Below are 7,654 nucleotides of genomic sequence, written 5' to 3' on the forward strand. Positions count from 1 at the left end.
TTCACTTGGCATATTCCATCATCAGTACAACTTTCCTTTCATTCTATTGCATTCTGACAACTTTCAAAAATCAGCATTATTAGTGGACATAACTTAATTAATTATGCTCGAGGTGGGATTCTAGGGAGATTAATTGATGGAACACCTCAGTGTAATATCTCATCAGAACTGGAACAGGATGATCTACATGATGAGACTTTTGGATGGGAGTTTCAATGACCTAAGGAGACATGGTGGCCAATATACCTTTTTCTGGCATTAAAAAGAATATTTTAATAAAGTAAAAGAGGGAAAAATGCTCCATGAGTAAAATAATGATAAAATAGAAGATTCTAGAGGGGTTCATAAGATCTATAAAAGAGGAGGAGGAGGCCATTGGAGGACATCTTGGATTGAGTATTATTTCTTGTATGAGAAGTCGAGAACCCAGTTCAGTACTCCATTAGTTTCCCCAAGACAAAAACCCTCAGGTGATTTAGAGAGATTGGGCAAGCACCCATATTCCCTTGGTGATTCCATTTAGGGTTCACAGGTTGCAGTTACTTTATTTTTAGTGTGTTTTGGGAGGCCCATTGTGGCATTATTGTAGATCTGTTGAGGCCAGCTATCTCAACTATTTTTTTATTCGAGCATGTAAAACTCAAGTTCATATATTATAATAAAGCTGAGAATCTTTTTGCTTATCGTTTTATAGAATTGCATGCATTTTATATGTTCTATTTTACATGGCAATCTTTTGTTTATAGATAGAAATTTTATTTGGATATTTTCTGAGATAAAATTCGAGTTGTTCTAAATTTATTTCAATTGGCACATTACATCATAGGAATGTGTACAAGTTAGCAATAAAATGAGTTTATGTATATTAAATGTATATGTATTATTTTTAATTTAGCTATCTTATGAATATACAATAAGTTAACATCAAAACTTCAAAAATATTAAAATAAGTTTATGCCTATTAAATTTGTATGTATTATTTTTAAATTAGCCATTTTATGAATATAAGTTATAATTTTTTGTTGGAGAATTTTATTTCTTTCCGTAAATCGAAGATAGGGTTGTTATACTAGTTGTTAAGGGTTCTCTTATTGTTCAAAAGGGTTCTCTTATTGTTCATCTTTGTGAATGGAAGAGGAGGTGGAGCTATCTTTGAAGTTACAAAGGTTATATAAAAGTGTATAAATTAATAATAATTAAATAACTTCACTTTTTCAGTAACCAATGATATAGTTATAAAAGAAATATGGAATATTTATTTTAAAATAAAACTTAATTAAAATTCAATATCATTAAAAAAAAATGTTTAACAATTTATTTTGAAATTTTCTTAAAAAATGAAATCTACATGTCTTATATAGCCGCTCTTTATGCTCTTCTTACATTGCTTTTACAAAATAAGACATATTGACTCATCCAAAATTTTTAATTATGTATTCACTAATATATTTATTATTCATCCATCCACATGTCTCTTTGATAAATAAATTTAATCTCTAAAAATGTATATTATTATTTCCTCTCTCAACAGTTGTTCCAATTTCCAATGTTCCTTGTTATCTTTTCTAACTTGATCTTTTGATGTAATATTTCATTTAAAAAAATTCTAATTTCTAAACATGTATATTATTATTTCCTCTCTCAACATTTTTTCCAATTTCCAATTTTCCTTATTATCTTTTCTCACTTTCTTTATTTTTTTCATGCGTTATTTCATTTAAAAAAAATATAAAATCTATATTAAATTTATACTAATACATATTGTTAATGTCTAACTTCCATTTCAAATTCCACATGGAAAAAAATATATTTTTATCTCGAATGCCTACTCTTATGAAATGCATGTAATTATCCTTGTATAAATATTACTTTTGAATTTACTTATTCATAATGTAATTTTGAATTGGATTCAAATAAATTATATATTTGTTAAAATATTTAATCTATATCAAAATTCCTATTCATAATGTAATTTTGTATTGGATTCAAATAAAAGATATATTTCTTAAAATATTTGATGTATATCAACATTATGACTGATTCCAATATAATCAGTATAACAACATTACTATTGATTCCAATATAATCAGTACCAATGCGGAGGTTATGATCATCTGTTCAATTAGACATTTTTATGGTAGGAAGGAAATTAGTATAACATAGAAAATTTCTATGTTATATACATTCCATTCACTCATATAGTTTAGTTACACATTTTTATGGTAGGAATGAAATTAATATAACATATAAAATTTATATGTTATTACATTCCATTTACTAATAGTGAGAGGCTCGTGGTCATTGAGGTGTGATTTTTCTATCATGTATTAACACCTCTTTACTACATTTACACATGTCTAGAAATAATTTGCAATGTTTATTTATACATTCATAGGAATTTACATATACACCTCAAATAGCTCAATTTTTCAACAAGTTTAAATCATAATAGATTTGAGACTTCTGCGATCTACATTTTGTGTGGTTATGTCTTCAGGAGTCATCACATTTTACTGTTTTGTGTATCAACATTTCAAACCATCCTTTGTGGTTCATCATCAAGATCAGATATGTGAAGAAGTTAGAGATTGATGTGTAATAAAAAGAGGATATGGTAGAGATGGTAATATAAAGAGTTACCCTATATCGTTCTAGTGCATGAACTTCTTGTGATTTCTCCCTCCCATATAGGTTGAAAATAATAGATTTGAGACTTCTCTGATCTACATTTTGTGTGGTTAAGTCTTCCGGAGTCATCGCATTTTACTGTTTTGTCTATCGATGTTTCAAACCATCCTCTGTGGTTCACCATCAGGATTAGATATGTGAAGAACTCAGAGATTGATGTGTAATGAATAGAGGATATGGTAGGGATGGTAAAGTAAAGATTTACCGTGAATCGTTCTAGTGCACGAACTTCTTGTGATTTCTCCCTCCTGTATAGGTTGAAAATAATAGATTTGAGAATTCCGTGATCTGCATTTTGTGTGGTTATGTCTTCCAGAGTCATCACATTTTACTATTTTGTCTATCAACGTTTCGAACCATCCTCTGTGGTTCATCATCAGGATTAGATATGTGAAGAAGTCAGAGATTGATGTGTAATAAATAAAGGATATGGTAGGGATGGTAATGTAAAGATTACCCTGTATCGTTCTAGTGCACGAACTTCTTGTGATTTCTCCCTCCTATATAGGTTAAAAATAATAGATTTGGGACTTCTGTGATCTGCATTTTGTGTGGTTATGTCTTCCGGAGTCATCGCATTTTATTTTTTTGTGTATCCACGTTTCAAACCATCCTCTGTGGTTCATCATCAAGATTATATATGTGAAGAAGTCAGATATTGATGTCTAATAAATAGAGGATATGGTAGGGATGGTAATGTAAAGAGTTACCCTGTATCGTTCTAGTGCACAAACTTCTTGTGATTTCTCCCTCCCCTATAGGTTGAAAATAATAGATTTGAGACTTTTGCGATTTGCATTTTGTGTGGTTATGTCTTCTGGAGTCATCGCATTTTACTGTTTTGTGTATCGACGTTTTGAACCATCCTTTGTGGTTCATCATTAGGATTAGATATGTTAAGAAGTCGGAGATTGATGTGTAATAAATAGAGGATATGGCAGGGATGGTAATGTAAAGAGTTACCATGTATCGTTCTAGTGCACGAACTTCTTGTGATTTCTCCCTCCCGTATAGGTTGAAAATAATAGATTTGAGACTTTTGCGATCTGCATTTTGTGTGGTTATGTCTTTTGGAGTCATCGCATTTTACTGTTTTGTGTATCGATGTTTTGAACCATCATCTGTGGTTCATCATTAGGATTAGATATGTGAAGAAGTCAGAGATTGATGTGTAATAAATAGAATATATGGTAGGGATGGTAATGTAAAGAGTTACCCTGTATCGTTCTAGTGCACGAACTTCTTGTGATTTCTTCCTCCCGTATAGGTTGAAAATAATAGATTTGCGACTTCTGCGATCTGCATTTTGTGTGGTTATGTCTTCCAAAGTCATCGCATTTTACTGTTTTGAGTATCGATGTTTTGAACCATCCTCTGTGGTTCATCATCAGGATTAGATATGTGAAGAAGTCGGAGATTGATGTGTAATAAATAGAGGATATGGTAGGGATGGTAATGTAAAGACCTAAAAAAAAAAATTAATTAAAACCATACCATTATCAAACCTGTCGGCTCTTTACATTACCATCCCTACCATATCCTCTATTTGTTACACATCAATCTCTAATTTCTTCACATGTGTAATCCTAATGATTAACCACAAAGGATGGTTCGAAACGTCAATACACCAAACAGTAAAATGTGATGACTCCGGAAGACATAACCACACAAAGTTTAAATCATATTAGCATGTTCACAACATCATATTCAAATTGATAGATAATGTCCTATGCAAAACTTAGGTGGTCAACTTAACTTATTTTTCATTACATATCCATGTGGTTCTTCATATCCACTTGAAAGGTAATGAATATATTTGTATAAGTAGATTACTTCAATAGTACAAATAATATATATCCAATCATATATATTTACCATCAAATCAAGTCACTTGTTCATACACCCAATCAAATTGTCCAATAACATTAAGTAACTCTTAATATGTTCATGATTCATATATATTCATGACATGAAGAATTATTAAAAGATTGTATAATCCAAAAGAGTACAAACATCAATCTAGTCAAAGCACATCAATCAAGAAAGTTAGTAATTAACAAATCTAGAATGCACTCAATTATTAGTTTAAATTACAATGAAACTAAAGGCATTACAATATATATATGTATATATATATATATATATATATATACTTTATCAACATACAATATTGACACTCTCATAATATCATTATTTGATAAAAAATAACATCACATTATTAAAATGTATATATTAACTGTTTTTAATGAATCTTAAATTATTTCAAATTTTGTAAGAAATAATAAGTTTGGGGATAACAATATGAATATAAATATGAATAATGAGCATGAGATCAATTATAATATGCCCATGATATACAAAGCTTACATTAAATGTTAACCTAAAACATGTATCTAAATGATGAATATATATATATATATATATATATATATATATATATATATATAAAAGATGCGCATGACATATAAAGGTTACATTAAATGTTAACATAAAACATATATCGAAATGATGAATATATGAAACATAAAGTAAATACAATGTCATTAAGTCAAAATATTTAGCACTTATTGTAAAATTACATATTTTATCACAACAAGACAAAAGAAAAGTGTCATAAATTTTTTATAGCTACAATTAAATACAAATTAAAAATAAGTTATATACCATCAGAGTTCAAATTTACATTATTGTTAAAGCATATATTGTTAAAATGGTAATTAATTTGGTTTCAACAATTCTTAAATATTGTTCAAAGCAAGTCTTTTAGCAATACTACAATTATTTATTTCTAGTTATATTTATCTTTGTGCAAGAGAAACTATCTCCATAAAATATTGTAACTTGCAGTGCATGCTCTAATTGTAGAAAATTGTGAAGTAATTTTGGTATTTCATAAAATCTATATATTGAATCTTGAAAATATTGTATGCTATATAAATGATGACATATTTATAAATATGTTAGCTTAGGATGCTTTGTCATTTGTTATTTCTCTATATAAAAGGGGAAGTGTTTTGCATAAAGAATTAGAATACTTTCCTACAACTTAAAAAATGTAATGCATATTTGGTTATAAACATTTGCCTAGTCAGAAATTAATAAGTACGAATACTTCTTACAACTTAAAAAATGTAATGCATAATAGCTATAAATATTTAGCTAGTAAGAAATTAATAAGTATGAATAGACAATGACTATAGTATATTCCTTCATATTTTGAGTCAATAAAAAATATAAAAAATAAAACATTTACCAGAAATATATATATTTAATATTATAATGATTGAAATATAAAAATTAATAACGTAAATATATACTAATATAAAATAAATAAATATATTAATACAAAATAAATAAATATAGTAATACAAAATCAATTGTATTTAATTTTTTATTTATTTAATTATTTGGAAAAAATATTAATAATAATTATGATAATGCTTGAAATATAAAAATAATGATGTAGAATAAAATTTAAAAATATAACACAAGAACTTACATTCACATATAAAATTTAAAGGTATAAATTTTGAATCATTAATCGTGTGTTGTGGCTTAAAAACTGACGTAAATAATTGTGAAAAGTAATATTAATTTATTGTCTTTACATATAAAAACAATGATTTTATTTTAATTATGTCGTAAGGCGTTTCCCTCTGAAATGAACTCCGCAAACTGCTGTCGTGTCAAAATATGTGCCATTCGATTTTGTTGTTAGACCATTGGGTAATCATTAGCTGTTGATTTGAATTGAGCAATGCCAGGCGCAATGGTCCATACGGACCATCAACCGTCTTAACATCTAGATGTGACGTATCAAGGGAGACCTTTCAAGTTTCAAGTAGCAAGTGGTGCTTTAGTGACATGCATTTCCTTCCAAATAGAAGCCACATTGGCCAGTGCGTTGTATGAACTCCCTCCCTCTGCCATTGCAAACCGGGCCTTCCCCATCAATTCTGCCATCCCCTTCTTCATTTCCATTCCCCCCTCTCCTTCCATTAATTCCCTCGCTGCTCTTTCCACTTCCTCTCTCTTCACCAATCCATCTGCTCCCTTTTGCGCTTCAATGTCCACCTTCATCTCCTTCACGAGAAGGAAGGAATTCATTCTCTGCTCAACAAAGAGAGGCCAAGCGATCATCGACACTCCATGTAATATGCTTTCGATAGTTGAATTCAAACCGCAATGAGAAAGGAAACCGCCTGTGGATGGATGAGAGAGGACAACAATTTGAGGCGCCCATGAATCCACCACAAATCCACAGTCCTGGGTTTGAGTCTCGAAACCCTCAGGTAGAACCTCCCTCATGTTTGCTTTGGCAGTCATCGTGGATTCAGTTGGAGGAGGAGGCTCCTTACGCAACACCCAAAGGAGCCACTGCCCTTTTGCTTCTAGCCCCAAAGCTAGTTCCTGAATCTGATTCTCTGATAGGGTGTCGTGACTTCCGAAAGAAATGAACAAAACTAAGGAGGTGGGCTGGCGGTCTAGCCATTTGAGGCAACCCTCCTTCTCAAACTTCTCTTCCGATTCCGACAAAGGTGGAGCAATTAGCGGCCCAATGGGATAAATGGAAGGGGTCATTTCAACAGTGCTCAGAACCTTTCCTTCCTTGAGAGCTTTTATTTGTTCTGGTTCCATTTCTTGGCATGTATTTATCAGAATTCCACGAGCTTCCTAAAGCCGAAGGGAATGTTGAATGAACCAGTTGAATGAAATATCAGATCTGTCTAGAAGAGGGTCTGGAAAATCTATTTCGGGAATCGGCGGAAGGCCCGACACTTCGATCGGGAAATCCACATCTTTGAAGGAAATTTCAATGTTGTGGACAAGTGTTGGAAGGTAGAGCATGATGCAGAGGAGAGAAGCCCCAGAAGTGGAGAATATGTAGCAAGGTATTTCCAGTTTGGAGGCAACATCCAACATGGGTGTACTGAAAAAATTGATTATGAAAGCGCAGACAGGAAAC

General features: G+C 30.8%; 1 pseudogene; it reads right to left on the bottom strand.

Moving 5' to 3' along the window:
• Nucleotides 1-6,525: 6,525 nt before the first annotated feature.
• LOC149159504 (UDP-glycosyltransferase 72B1 pseudogene) lies at nt 6,526-7,326 on the bottom strand (annotated as a pseudogene).
• Nucleotides 7,327-7,654: the final 328 nt, after the last annotated feature.

Source organism: Pinus tabuliformis, chromosome 5_2 (genome assembly GCF_031772625.1).
Source record: "Pinus tabuliformis cultivar Carrire ecotype Pingquan chromosome 5_2, CPIR1, whole genome shotgun sequence".
NCBI classification, from domain to species: Eukaryota; Viridiplantae; Streptophyta; class Pinopsida; order Pinales; family Pinaceae; genus Pinus; species Pinus tabuliformis.